The sequence below is a fragment of the Antechinus flavipes genome, chromosome 2 (genome assembly GCF_016432865.1).
Source record: "Antechinus flavipes isolate AdamAnt ecotype Samford, QLD, Australia chromosome 2, AdamAnt_v2, whole genome shotgun sequence".
Classification (NCBI taxonomy): domain Eukaryota; kingdom Metazoa; phylum Chordata; class Mammalia; order Dasyuromorphia; family Dasyuridae; genus Antechinus; species Antechinus flavipes.
Window position 1 is genome coordinate 277578826 of NC_067399.1, and position 15926 is coordinate 277594751.

Sequence of the window (15926 nt, forward strand, 5' to 3'; positions counted from 1 at the left end):
TGAATATTATTTTATTTTCAAGTTTGGCTTTGAAAAATCCTTAATCAATGAGCATGTGTCTTTAAGAACCTACTACATGCCAAGTGATGTGCTCTATATGCTCAGCACCTAGAGATAAAAACATAAAAATAAAACCATTCCTGCCCTCTAAGAGCTTACTTTCTATCTGTGGAAACTTTTTCTTTCTGTATATATTTATATATTTATGTACACATACACACAAATAAATACAAAATGTATACCCAACAAATACAAAATCATGGCAGGAGCAGAGAGATACACTAAAATGATATAGGAAATGGCATTTGAGTTAAGTAAGTGGCAATTTTAAGGGGTAAAAATGAGGAGGGAGTTCATTCCAGATATGGAGAAAATAAAATAAAATAGGATATTATATACAAAGAATAATAAGTAGGCATGCTTAGCCAAAAAGTAAAGTTGAATAAGGGAGTAATATATAAATAACCTGGAAAAGTAGGTTGGAGTCAGTTTGTGAAGGATCATAAGTGACAAATAGAACAATTTTAACTTTACCCTAGAGACAATAGTGAACTACTAGAGAATTTTGTGGAAAGAATAACATTATCAGGATATAATGAAAAGAAAATTGACTCTGAAGTGAAAGGATGTGACTTCAAATCTCACCTATGATGGTCTGTCGGTTGCTTTATGCAAAAACTTACCTTTTCCAGTCTTTAGTTTCCTTACCTAATAAATGAAGGTGTTAGAATAGATGGCCTCTAAGTTACTTTTCAGCTCTAAATCAATGATCCTATGATCTATACATCATAAATAATCATAAGTAATCAATATTACTTCAGCAGCTGTGTGGAAGATTATTATAATGGGAAAAGATTTGAGATAAGAAGACCAAATAGGAAACTATTGCAGCTAGATAGTTCAGTGACTGGAGCTCTGGATCTAGAGTCAAGAAGACTTGAATTCAAATCTGGCCTCAGATGCTTACTAGCTGTGTGATCCTGGGAAAGTCATTTAACTCTGTTTCCTCATCTGTAAAATGAGCTGGAAAAGGAAATGCCAAACTATTCTAGTATCTTTGACAAAAAAACTCCAAAAAGGATCACAAGGAGTTAAACAAAACTGAAAATGACTAAACAGCACCAATAAAATCTATTGAGCATCTTGGCATAATGGATAGAGTGCTGTCCCTGTCTTTCTGACTTATTTTCCTGAGTTCAAATCTGACCTCACCCACTTATTGGATAAGTCACTTCATTCAATATACTTCAGTTTTCTCATCTGTAAAATGAGCTGGAGAAGAAAATGACAAACCACTTTAGTGTCTCTGCCAAGAAAATCCCAAATGAGGTCATGAAAAGTGAGAAAGCATACAAAAAAAAAGTATTTCTTATTTCACCTATAAAATGGAAATAATAATACCTGAAGTGCTTACCTGACAGAGACAACTAGATGGTATAGTGGATAGAGTTCTGGGTCAGAATTGAGGAAGACTCATCTTCCTGAGTTCAAATACAGCCTCAGACACTTCTTAGCTGTGTGACCTTGGGCCAGTCATTCAACCCTATTTGTCTCAGTTTCCTCATCTGTAAAATGAGCTCTTTCAGTATCTTTTCAAAAGAAAACCCAAATGGGATCATGAAGCAGTTGAACACGACTGGAAAATAACAACAACAAAAGCAGGAATCTAAGCAAGTAGTAAAACCTCAGGTAAAAACCTGAGGTAGGGTGGTGGTGCTGTGAGTGGAAAAAAGGAAATGACTTTCAGTTTCTATTTTTATCTTAGGCTCCAGAATTCAGGAATTTTGAGGTTGATTTTAAAATATTTCAGAATAGGGACTTCATCTGTTACTTTATCTAGGGAACAGTGTTCTACCCCCAACAGGTGCTCATAAAATGCTAATTGACTTGATTGATTTTACATTAAGCAAGCTTTCAGACTTTATGATGGGATTTGCTTTCACTTAACAATTTACTTTGGCCTGGTAACATATGAGAAGGCTTTGAAGGAGTGGAAGGTATGGAATACTTTACTTCTGACATATTTTATTTTACAGGTATAAAAGTTGCACTTTATGTTGAAAAGATAAATAAAAATGCTTAGAGATGTCTAATCCTGAATTTTCTAGGTGAATGGATCTATAAAAATAAAATAAACTCAGTAAATTACATGTTTACTAAGCTAAGTTTTAAACTAATATCACTTCAATTATCCATTCAATCTATACACCAATAAGCATTTATTAAATGCTTGCTTTGCACAAGTCACTTGCTAAGCATTGGAGAGACAGACAAAAGTCTCTGTCTTTTAAAAACTTATATTTCAGGAGGTGGGGGAATAGTTAGGAGGATACATGTTCACAAATAAATAAATAAATACAATATACATACATGTAGTGTTTCCTTGCACTAACTCCCTAGAGGGCAATTACTATTCTCAGATATAAGAGTGCAGTTTATGGGTCTAATTCCTAAAACTAAAGCCCACAATCCCCACCAAGAACTTCCCCTTAATAGTCCATTGAAAGAAACAATTAATTCAGAACAAAAGCATTTACACAGACGGTATTGTAAGAATAGTAGCTTTAAAAAATTACTTCTATAAGCCCATACTGTTCTCACCCCAAAATACAGTGTCCATGGGAAGAGTAAATATGTCTTTAAAGTACAATTATAGTGAGACACATATGTATAGAACTTATGTAGCCAAGGCAACTCATTTCTATAATGCTATGGGACTTTGGTGTCCTTTCTCTCACTGTGGAAACTTCATGGTGTTTCCCCTGGGAGCAAGATCTCTACTGGATGAGTTACAGGTAGGCTCCCAGCAGCTGATTTGATACAAAACTGACTTCTAATTGCAAGGATTAGACAAGCTCTCTCTTGAGTCTATAGTTGGTTCTCTTGTTTGTTGTTAGAAATCTCATTTCCCGAAACTCTTTCTGCCTCATGCTGTACAACTTAACCTTTTCATTGTATCTGAATCTGCCTAAAGAGTGTGTATCTCTGCACTCTTATGGTCAGTAGCTCAATAAACATAGCAAATGAGAGAAAGGGAAGTGGTTGTGGAGAAAGAAGAAATTCCCTCTCCCACTTTCTGCCCTCTGGCATAGATGTTAAGTTAGAAGATCGCTTTCAACAAAGCTGCTCTGAATCTGACTCCCTACAAAGCTTAGAAAACCACTTTTTAAAAAAAGTGATCAGATTCTGTTCACTTTGCACCCAAATTTCTCTCAGTTTGTCATTCTTTTATGCACAATAATATTCCATTATATTAATATGCCATAATTTCTTTAACCATTCTCCCATTGTTAGGCATTCCCTTAGTTTCCAGTTCTTTATCTCCACAAAAAAGACCTATAAATAATTTTGTGTATATGTGTTCTTTTCTTCTTTCTTTGATATCTCTTTGAAAATCTTAAGAAGAGTGATCAACACAATGGCCTACTACGATTCCAAAGGACTAATGACAAAGAATGCTACCTACCTCCAGACAGAGAAGTGATAGATTAAATATGCAGAGTGAGACATGTTTTATTTGTTTTGCTTGACTATGCATATTTATTACACAGAATTTGTTTTTTTTTTTTTTGGGGGAGAAGGAAAGATGGGAAGGAGAGAAAATAAATGCATGTTAACTCAAAAAATGCAATAATTTTTTTAAAAGGTAACCAGGAGTGAAACCAGTCTTCATCAGCCAATGTGCTTTTTTTAACCTCTATTGGGGGGAACTTCACAGCTAGGGACTTACTAATATAAGCAACTTGTTAACATGTTAATACTTTTCATCTCTAAGATGCTGCTTTAATTTCTATGAGTAAATCATCTTTAGATGTAGTTATCTGTGAATGAAGAGACTGCAATTAGAGGGACCAATTAAGAAGCTATTGCAATAGTCTGGGTGAGGGGAAGTGATAAGAGTCTATATTAGAATGATTGTAGTGAGTAGAGAAAAGGGAATGGATGAGAGAGATTAAAAAGCTAGAATTACAACTTTTGACCATTGATTAGATATGGTGTGAATAAAAATGGAAATTTAAAAATGACTTTCAAGTTTCAAACCTAAGTGACTGAAAGAATAAGATTGTCAATTGCTGTTCTTCACAGCCCATACTCTATTCCTTATCTCTGTACCATTGTATTAGCAGTCTCCCATTCCTGAAATGCTCTCCTCTTTCCCCTTTGCTTTTTATGATACTATGAATAACCTGAAGTGGTCCAATTCATGCTATTTGAAGTAATAATTACATAAAATCTGGTAATTAGTTCCAACTCTTTGAAATATGCAGTGTGAATTCTGAATAATGAGACCACTTCAAGGGATTCATTATTCATACTAATTGAGACCAAGCTGTATCTTTTTATGTATATGATGTCTCTTTAAAATGCAAGCTCCTTGAAGGTAATGACTGTTTTTGTCTTTTTTTTGTAGCCCTAGTACTTAGCATAGTGTCTGGCACATAATAAGTGCTCAATAAATGCATGTATTTTTTATTAATTGATCTTACATCTTACAGAAAATGGTAGGAAGGGAGGCAAAGAAGAAAAGATAATTTTATTTGGGGTATGATTAGTTTGGATTATCCAATTATGGATATTCTTTATCCTATCTTGAATAGGTCACTGTGTAAAAATATAATTTTTATTTGTAATCATGATCAAGCAATTCTAGCATTAAGTGTGTTAATATTCACAATAATAATAGGATTGATAAGAACATTCTCCATGTTATTTCCCTTTATCAAATGCTAAGTTTTTGCAGCACCTTACTCTTATTGCATTTTACATGTTTGATTCATAGATCAATGATAGTGTTTGGATGCTGGAAATAGAGGAAAATAAATGTAGAAATTTCAAACTTCAGTGAATCAGTGCTAAATATTTGTCTTGAAAATTGCCAAAGGAGGAGCCAAGCCAAGATGGCAGAAAGTAGACAGGTTGTTGTCTGAGCTCTTCCTGATTTCCCTCAGATCAACACCAGATCAAACCTCTAAATTGGTTTTGGAGTGACATAACCCACAAATATATGAAGTGTAACAAATTTCCAGTAGAAGATTTTTTGGAATAACTTCAGAAAAGGTCTATTTCAATCGGGCACAGTGGAGGAAGGAAAGTGGCTAAATGTAGGCACAGCACAGAGACCCAGGGTTGTGTGGCTTCCTCAGAGAGAAAGTATCTTTGTGTCACTGGCTACTTTGTCTTGGTTCAGAAGCCAATGGATCAGCAAACTAGCTGTGAGACCTCCAACACAACTACAAAAGGCAAATAGTGAGCCCCTGAACCCAGAAAAATGTGGCACATGGTCACCTGTATCCAGCACAGGAAAAAAGTCAGTAGCATCAGCCCCAAAGCAGCATAAAACCACTGTCATCTTTATAAGAAACTTGGAACAAGCTCCCCTTTTCCCTGAGAGCAGACCAAAATCTTTAAAAATGAGCAAAAAAGCAAAAAGAGCTCTGACATAAATAGCTTTTATGGAGACAGAGAAGAAAAGACCTCAAATCCTGAAAACATTAAAGGCAAAACATCTCCAGATGAAGCCTCAAAGGGTAGTATGAGTTGATCCCTATCTCACAAGACTCTCTTGGAAGAATTCAAAAAAGGATTTTAAAAGATACTTAGAAGACAAATGGGGAAGGAAATGAGAACTTTGCAGAAGAGTTTAGAAAAGGAAACAGAAATTATCTGAAGAAAACTCCTTAAAAATAGATTTAGTGAAATAGAAAAAGCATATAATTCCTTATAAAATAGATTTGATGGAATGGAAAAAGGAACCAACTCATTAAAAAACCAAATGTGTGAAATGGAAAAAAAGGAAACAAAACAATTCATTTAAAAATTCAATTGGCCAAATGTAAAAGGAGATAAAAAAGCTAACTGAAGAAAATAATTCACTAAAAATTAGAATTGAACAAATGGAAGTGAATGATTTAATGAGATATCAAGAACCAGTCAAACAAAACCAAAAAAAATAAAAAGAAAAAGAAAAAATAGAAGAAAATGTAAATTTCTAATTAGAAAAATAACTAACTGGAAAATAAATCCAGGAGAGATAATCTAAGAATTATTGGATTACCTGAAACCCATGATAAAAAAAAAACCTTAGATATCATCTTTCAGGAAATCATCAAGGAAAATTTCTTTGCTGTCCTAGAATCAGAGAGTAAAATAGCTGTTGAAAAAATTCACTGATCACCTCCTGAAAGAGACCCCCAAATGAAAACTCTAATTAATCATAGCTAAATTTCAGAATTATCAGATCAAAGAGAAAATATTGCAAGGATCCAAAAAGAAACAATTCAAATATTGAGGAGCCACAATCAGGATTACCCAGGACCTAGAAGCTTCTACTTTAAAGGTTCAAATCATCTGTAATATGATATTTTAAAAGTCAAAAGAATTTGGATTTTACCCATGCATATGTTTTGTAAATAAAAAAGCTATAATAATAATAAATAAATAAATAAAGTTTAAAAGAATTTGTATTGGAACCAAGAATCAACTATCCAGCAAAATTAAGCATCATCTTTCAGGGAGAAAGATGGACATTCAATGAAATAGGTGAGTTTCATTTATTTCTAATGAAAAGACCATATCTAACCAAAAATTTTGATCTTCAAATACAAAACTCAAGAGAAAGATAAAAAGGTAAAAAGGAAAGGAAAATATAACTATTTCTTTTAAAAGTTAAAAAGTTTACATCCCTATATGGGAAGAAGATATGTTTCAATTTTGAGAACAGTGTCTCTATAATGGGTTTACTTAGATGGTGTAGGTATAATTTGATTTTATTGTGATGATATAAAAAAGAAACTAGAGATGGAAAAAAGTGGATTGTACTGGAAGAAGAGGAAAATAGAGGTAAAATGAGGTAAATTATATCTTATGAAGAGGCAAAAAAGACTATTACAATTGAGGGAAAGAAAGAAGGAGGATGAGCATTGTGTGAACCTTTCTCTCTTCAGATTTGGCTCAAAGAGAGAATATCAGACATATTTAGCTTCACAGAGAAACTTGCTCTGTAGGAAAGCAGGAGGGGAAAGGGGAAAGAAAAGGGTGAGGCTAATAGAAGGGAGAACAGAAATAGAAAGGGAAAAGGATAAGGAAGAGGAAGGGACTATAAAAGGGGAGGGCAGTTTGAGAGAGATGGTAGTCAGAAGCAAAACACTGGGGAGAAAGGAAAGGGGGAAAGAAAAGAGAAACTTGGGAAAAATGAGATGGTGATAAATAAAGAGTTAGTAATTTTAACTGTGAATGTGAATGAGATAAATTCTTTCATAAAATAGAAACAGACAGAAGACTGGATTAAAAGCCCAAATCCTACAATATGTGGTTTACAAGGAACACATTTAAAGCAGAGTGATGTATACAGAGTTAAGGTAAAAAGCAGAAGCAGAATCTATTATGCTTCAGCTGAAGTAAAAACAAAGCAGGGGTAGTAATCCTGATATCAGATCAAACAAAGATTTAATTAAAAGAGATAAGACAGGAAACTAGATTCTGCTAAAGGGTACCATAAATAATGAAGTGATATTAATACTAGATGTATATGCACCGAGTGGTATAGCATCCAAATTCCTAGAGGAGAAGTTAAGAGAGTGCAAAAAGAATTAGACAGCAAAAGTATACTAGTGGGGGATCACAACATTGATTTCTCAGAACTAGATACATCAAACCACAAAATAAGTTAAGGAGATAAATAAAATTTTAGAAAAGTTAGGTATAATAGACTTTTGGAGAAAATTGAATGGAAACAGAAAGAAATATACGGTTTTTTCTCACCGGTACATGAAACTTACACAAAAATTGACCATGTATTAGGGTATAAAAACTTCAAAATCAAATGCAAAAAGGCAGAAATAGTAAATGCATCTTTTTCAGATTATGATGCAATAAAAATTACATGTAATAAAAGGCCAGGGGAAAATAGACCAAAAATTAATTGGAAACTAAATAATCAAATCCTAAAGAATGAGTGGGTGGAACAACAAAACATAGATGTAATTGATAATTTCATCCAAGAGAATGACAATAATGAGACAGCATACCAAAATTTATGGGATACAGTCAAAGCAGTTCTCAGAGGAAGTTTTATATCTCTAAATGCATACTTGTATAAAATAGAGAAAGAGAAGATCAATGAATTGGACATATAACTAAAAAAGCTAGAAAAAGATCAAATTTAAAACCCTCAATTAAATACAAAATTTGAAAGTCTGAAAATAAAAGGGGAGATTAATAAAATTGAAAGTAAGAAAACTATTAAACTAATAAACAAAACTATGAGTTGGTTTTATGAAAAAATCAACAAAAGATATATATCTTTAGTTAATTTGATTAGAAAAAGGAAAGAAGAAAATCAAATAGTATCAAAAATGAAAAGGGTGAACTTTCCATCAATGAAGAGGAAATTAGAGCAATAATTAGGAACTATTTTGCCCAACTATTATGCCAATAAATCTGATAATCTAAGTGAAATGAATATATACAAAAATACAGATTGCCCAGATTAACAGAGGAGGAAAAAATTACTTAAATAGTCCCACTTTGGAAAAAGGAATTGAACAAGCTATTGATCAACTCTTAAGAAAAAATCTCTAGGGCAAGATGATTTTATTTGTGAATTCTACCAAACATTTAAAGAACAATTAATTCCAAAACTGTGCAAACTAATTAGAAAAATAGGGAAAGAAGGAGTCTTAGCAAATTCTTTTTATGACACAGATATGGTGCTGATACCTAAAACATGTAGAGTCAAAACAGAGAAAGAAAATTATAAACCAATTTCCCTAGAATATTGATGCTAAAATCTTAAAAAAATATTAGCAAAGAGATTACGGCAAGTTATGCCCACAATAATATACCATGACCAAGAATGCAAGACTGGTTCAATATTATGAAAACTATTAGCATAATTGACTATATCAATAACCAGACTAACAAAGATCATATGATTATCTCAAAAGATGCAGAAAAAACATTTGACAAAATCCAACACCCATTCCTATTTAAAAAAAACACTAGAGAGTATAGGAATATATGGTGTTTTCCTTAAAATGACCAATAGCATATATTTAAACCCATCCGCAAGCATCATATATAATGGGGATAATCTAGAACCATTCCCAATGAAGATCAGGTGTGAAACAAGATCACCATTATTATTCAAAATTGTGTTAGAAATGTTAGCTTTAGCATAAGAGAAGAAAAAGAAATTTTAATTTCTTTAATTTCTTTAATTAGAGTAGGTAATGAGGAAACCAAATTATCACTTTTTATAGATGATAAGATGGTATACTTACAGAATCGTAGAAAATCAACTAAAACACTACTAGAAACAATCCACAACTTTAGCAAAGTTTCACAATACAAACTAAATCTACATGAATCACCAGCATTTTACATGTTAGAAAGTCCAGCAGCAAGAGATACAAAGAGAAATTTCACTTAAAATAACTGTCAATAATATAAAATATTTGAGAATCTACCTGGCAAGGCAAAGTCAGGATATATATGAACACAATTACAAAACACTTTCCACACAAATAAAGTCAGATCTAATCAGTTGGGAAAATGTCAAGTGCTTATGGGTAGGCTGAGCTAATATAATAAAAATGACAATAAACTAATTTACTTAGACAATGCCATGCCAATCAAACTCCTAAGAAATTATTATTTTGGGGTTTTTTTGCTGGGGAAATTGGGGTTAAGTGACTTGCCCAGGGTCATACAGCTAGGAAGTATTAAATGTCTGAGATCACATTTGAACTCCTGACTTCAGGGGTGGTACTCTATCGACTGGGCCACCTAGCTGCCCCCCAAGAAATTATTTTACAGATCTAGCAAAAATAATAACAAAGTTCATTTAGAAGAACAAAAGGACAAGAATTTCAAGGGAATTAATGAAAAAAATTCAAATGAAGACTGTTTAGTTGTACCAGCCCTAAAATTATATAATAAGGTATCAGTCATTGAAGCTATTTGCGTCTGACTAAGAAATAGAGTAGTTGGTCAGTGGATTAAGCAGTAACTAACATATGCTAGGTTCATAAGGCATAATAGTCAATGTCTATAGTAATCTGATGTTTGATAAACCCAAAGACCCCAGCTTCTGGAATAAGAACTCAATATTTGACAAAAATTGCTGGGAAAATTGGAAATTAGAATGACAGAAATCAGGCATTGACTCATATCTAATACCTATATCAAGATAAGGTTGGAATGGGTCCATGATTTAGACATAAAAAGTGATACTATAAGCAAATTAGAACAAAGGATAATCTATTTCTCATATCTGTAGAGAAGGAAGGAATTTATGGCCAAAGAACTAGAGTACATTATGGAATGCAAAGTGGATAATTTTGATCATATTAAATTAAAAAGTTTTTGTACAAACAAAACCAATGCAGACAAAATTAAAAGGGAAGCAATAAACGTGGGAAATTTTTACATTCAAAAGTTCTGAGAAAGACTTCATTTCTAAAATATAGAGAGAATTGACTCGAATTTATAAAATTTCAGGCCTTTTTCCAACTGATAAATGGTCAAAGGATATGAAATAGACATTTTTCAAGTGAAGAAATTTAAACCATTTCTAATTATATGAAAAGGTACATTAAATCACTATTGATTAGAGAAATGCAAATTAAGACAATTCTGAGGTACTACTACATACCTCTCAGATTGGCTAAAAAAACAGGAAAAGATATTGATGAATGTTGGAGGAGATGTGGGAAAACTTAAATACTAATGCATTGTTGTGAACTGATCCAATCATTCTGGAGAGCAATTTGGAACTATTCCCAAAGGGAAACTGTGTATATTCTTTGATCCAGCAGAGTCTCTACAGGACTGTATCCTAAAGAAATCATAAAAAGGAGAAAAGGATTCACATGTGCAAAAATGTTTGTGGTAGCCCTTTTTGTAGTGGCAAGGAATTGGAAATTAAATAGATGCCCATCAGTTGAGAAATTGCTGAATAAGTTATGGCATATAAATGTTATGAAATATTATTACTCTGTAAGAAACATCTATAAGAATGTTTTCAGAGAGGCCTGGAGACACTTACATGAACTGATGCTAAGTGAAGTGAGTAGAACCCAGAAAACATTATATACAGCAACAGCAATATTATATGATGATTAATTCTGATGGACATGGCTCTTTTCAACAATGAGGTGATTCAAGCCAATTCCGATGATCTTGTGATCAAGAGAGCCATCTGTACCCAGAGAGAGGACAATCACAATATAATATTTTCACTTTTTTGTTATTGTTTGTTATTGTTTGCTTGCATTTTGTTTTCTTTCTCGTTTTTTCCTTTTTGATATGATTTTCTTGTGTAACATGATAAGTGTGGAAATATGTTTTTGCACATGTTTAACATATATTGGATTACTTGCCATCTAGGGAAGGAAAGGAGGGGAAAATATTTGGAACACAAGGCTTTGCAAGGGTGAATGTTGAAAACTTTCTTTGCATGTATTTTGAAAATAAAAGGCTTTAAAAAAAAAAGAAAGAAAGAAAGAAAATTGCCAAAGAATAGATTGTAGAATCTCTATAGGTTGAATAGACACAATGACTTAATTGCTCATCTTATTATAATTCATATATAAGACTGAGAACTTTCAGAAGAAGAGTAATTAAAATTTGGCTTGCAAAGTACCTAAGAATAGAGTCTACAGAGATCCAATTAATTTATTCCTATATTAATTAATACAAATTACATGCAAATGAAAATACACTAATAATTCTCTTATTTTGTAAAATGAAATATATCTTTCTAGAAAGTATTACTACTCTAATAAAGAGCAACTTTTTTTAAAAATGTGAGTTTCTTAGCTCTAGTGACATATTCTTCAAGAGAGAAGCCCTGAAAGTAATTGTAGAAGGAAAAACAAAAGATTATCCTAAGCCATAAGGGACTAAGATAATAATAAGCTGCCTCTGAATACAGAAATCTTTTAATTTTAAAGGACCAAATGAGCATTATCATTCTCACAAAGGAAATTAACATATATAAGATCAACAAATAAAAACTGATTAGTTTCCTCCTTTCTGGTCAGCCATTGGGCCACTATTAAAATTCACAGATGCAGATGAATCTGACAGCACATATACTCTTGCCACCTAGTGACACATGATTGCAGTAACAGCAGTAGCTATCATAATCACCACTTTCTTCCCCTGAGATGCTTCCTCTGAATTGTTCAATCTGAATCCTCCTCCCATCCTACGTATTCACAAAAGAACATCTCTGTGATCACTCATGTGTAATGACTACAGCGATGTCACTGAAAAAAAGGAAATCATATGGTAAAAAATAATGTGCTGCTTTTTTGCACTCCCATTTTGTTTCCATCCCTGCATGCATAAAGAAATCAGGACTAAAGAGGGAAATGTATATAATAGTGAGCATTTTGCTCAGTTGTGTGGTGGGGCTAGATCAGAAGGGCCAGATGGTAGATGGATCAAATGGGAGCTGTGGGCTTTTTTCTTCTTTGTGTGTGAGAAAGACATTTCTGAATGTGTGTATGTGTGTGTCTCTGTGTGTGAGTGTAAGAGGCCATATGTAGCCAAGCTTACAGGCACTTGAAGGTGTAGATAGCACTGAAGATGAAACTGACTGCCTGCCAAGTTGCCTAAATAAATAGATTCACAGATTTCATAGCATTAATGAGCTGCAAAGTAACCACATACTTGAGCTATATGCAGCTGTCTATAACAGGCTTTTGAACACACAACTGAACAGTAAACCAATCAAAGAAATGTGAAAGGACAAGGTTTTAGAAATAATAGAATAGTTGAATAAGAAATTAGGTAGCAGGTGAGTAAGAATTTTTTAATAACTACAAATAGTTGAAGCTAGCCTTTCAGATCAATCATTAAACATAAAATTAAGCTCTGCTCTAGTCCTTTTTTTTAAAGCTTGTGATGCTCACTGTTGTCAGGTGTATCAAAATATTCATTGTCATTAAGTTATTAGTAGATATCTTTATTAAGATGTCTAAACCCATTTCTTTATTGACATAATTGAGTTAGGAGAAGCTTAATTCAACTTCCAACTCAATGGCAAACTCTATTCATGATTATAGCAATATGTTGACACAGATTTGGAGGAAGATTAGAGGGGGAAGTAACACACAACTGACATAAAAGACTTAATTTCTGCAATCAATATCCACCTTCTGCTTCAACACTTTGGATTTTTGACACTCCAAACCATCTTTGAAACCCATCTGGCCTAAATTTTCATTATATACTTGCTGGTATTCCAATTCAAACCCCACACCAGTAGAACATTGTACCTTACCTGCCCAAGTCACCTCACCTAGTCAGGATATAATATGAAGAACATTTAGTGAATTAGTGAAATATTTATGAGTCATTGGATATTTTGAACCATCTAAAAATAACTAATATTTATACAATTTTTAAATTTACAAATTACTTTACATACATTAACTTATTGGAGCTTTGTATTATTATATCTACATTAGAAATAAAGTAGCTGAAGTTCAGAGAAGTTACACAATTACATTGGTAGCAAGTGTCAGAGTAAGAATTTGAAAACAGGTCTTCCTAACTCAAAGAGCAGCATATTATATATTATAGCATACTGCTCCTCCAAACTGTTTCCTTTTGTCTTGAGGATCACAAAAACACTTTTTATACCTATTTGATTAGTGATTAGCCTTCGATGAAGAAAAATGAGAGAAAAATGGTAATAATGTGATTTTAAAAGAAAATCATGCAAGAGTGAGTATATTGCTACTGTGGTAAGTATAAGTCTATTGCCAGTCATCCAAGCCTCAGTCAGTCAATAAACATTTATTTAAAAATCCACTATGTGCTAGATTCTGTGGTATGCTCTGGAAATTTTTTTTTAATTGTAAAGATTGTAAGCTTACAATCTAATGGTCAAAGATATTACACAAAAGAAAGTTGGAAGGGGTGTGGAGGTGAAAAGGGACAGGATGCTTAAATCCAGAGAAGCTCAGCCATATAGAAAATGAAGAGATAATTGAGTTGGACACTCACCTCAAATGTAATGCTTTTGTTAGCTAAGGTTTAAGTTTGGAGAATTATTTTTTCCATTTGTTAAAAATAAAAAGTTTTAAAATAACTCTTTGAAGAAATCCAGAAAGAATTATCATTTCAACTGCTCCTACATTGTCCAGGCAAGATGCCATCCCTTACAGAGAGCCAGACTTAGGTTGGATAAGCTTCCGTGGGATTCTAGCTAAGCTCTTGGTCCTCAATGATCCAAAAAGAAACTGGGGTGGGGGAGAAGGGGAGCATCTTTTACCAACCCTGGAGGATTAGAATTAGGACACTGCTATATTAATTCTGAGCAAAACATCTCTTCATCATGATTTCTGTAGTTTTATTAGGGGATGAAACAAAACAAGTTCAGAATTTACAAGTTGAGAGTAAGTGTATTATCTTTTAAAAATAATAGGTACTTGTCTTTGTCCCATTGTTTTGGAAAAGATGTCTCTTTCCTAGAACAAATGTAGGCTCTTCTTTCTTCTCTGCCTCAAACCTTGTCCTTAATTTTAAGGAATTCAATACACATGATAAAATCCCTTCAAACATTTTGGTCTCCCAATTCATAGAATTTGCCAACTCCTGTAACCTACCAGTTTTATTCTACTTCTGCCAAACACAGGAACAGTTTTAGCTTTAGTCTCATAAACACTTATAAGTGTTCCATCTCTATAATCAAGAACTCTGAAATTCTTTTATCTGATCATAATCTTGTATCCCTTCCATCAAGCCCAGTGCCTCTGACCCTTCTAAACTTATTCTTCAGCTCCACCATAACCTCCAATCAGGGCCTCCTAGATTTTCCCAGTCCATTTTTCCTGCCTTTGACTCACTTTTTTCTCTTCTCAAAGTTTCCCTTTATCAAAACTCACCAATTCAATTTTACACCCTATCCTCAAATCCTTTGCCTCTTTATCCTAATGCATTTTACTCTTTTGAAATCACCAGCAGTATTACTCCTACCATGTGCCTTTTCTGTTCATACTCACTTGCTACTGAAAGAAGTCCCATAATCATCCTAGAATATCATCCAAAAAGCCACTTGAAACAATTAACAGCTTTAGCAAAGTTGCAGAATATAAATTAAACCCACACAAATCATTAGCATTTCTATATACTAACAAAGCCCAGCAGTAAGAGATAGAAAGAGAAATTCCATTTAAAATAACAGTAGACAAAATAAAATATTTGGGTATCTACCTGCCAAGACAAACCCAAGAACTATATGAACACAACTACAAAATAGTTCTCACATAAATAAAGTCAGATGTACACAATTGGAAGAATGTCAATTGCTCCTGGGTAGGCTAAATTAATATAATAAATGACAATTCTACTTAAACTGTCCATTGCCATACCAATCAAACTGCCAAAATTATTTTATTGAGCTAGAAAAAAATAATAACAAAAGTCATCTGAAAGAACAAAAAGAATATTAAAAAATACAAGGATGATAGCCTAGCATAGATCTAAAGCTATTATAAAGCAGCAGTCAACAGAATTATTCGGTACTGGCTAAGAAATAAAATAGTGGATCAATGGAATAGATTAGATACACATGATATAATAATCAATGACTACAGTAATCTCATATTTAATAAATACCCAAATTCCAGCTTCTGGGATAAGGAGTCACTATTTCACAAAAATTGCTGGAAAAACTGGAAAATATGTCAGAATTTGGCATAGACCTACATCTCACACCCCATATCAAAATAAGGTCAAAATGGGTACCTAATTGGGGCATAAAGAGTGATACTATAAGCAAATTAGTAGAGCAAGGAATAATTTACCTATCAGACCTTTGGAGAAGGAAAGAGTTTATGATCAAAGGAGAACTAGATAACAAGTTGAAATGTAAAATAAACAACTTCAAATACATTAAGTTAAGAAGTTTT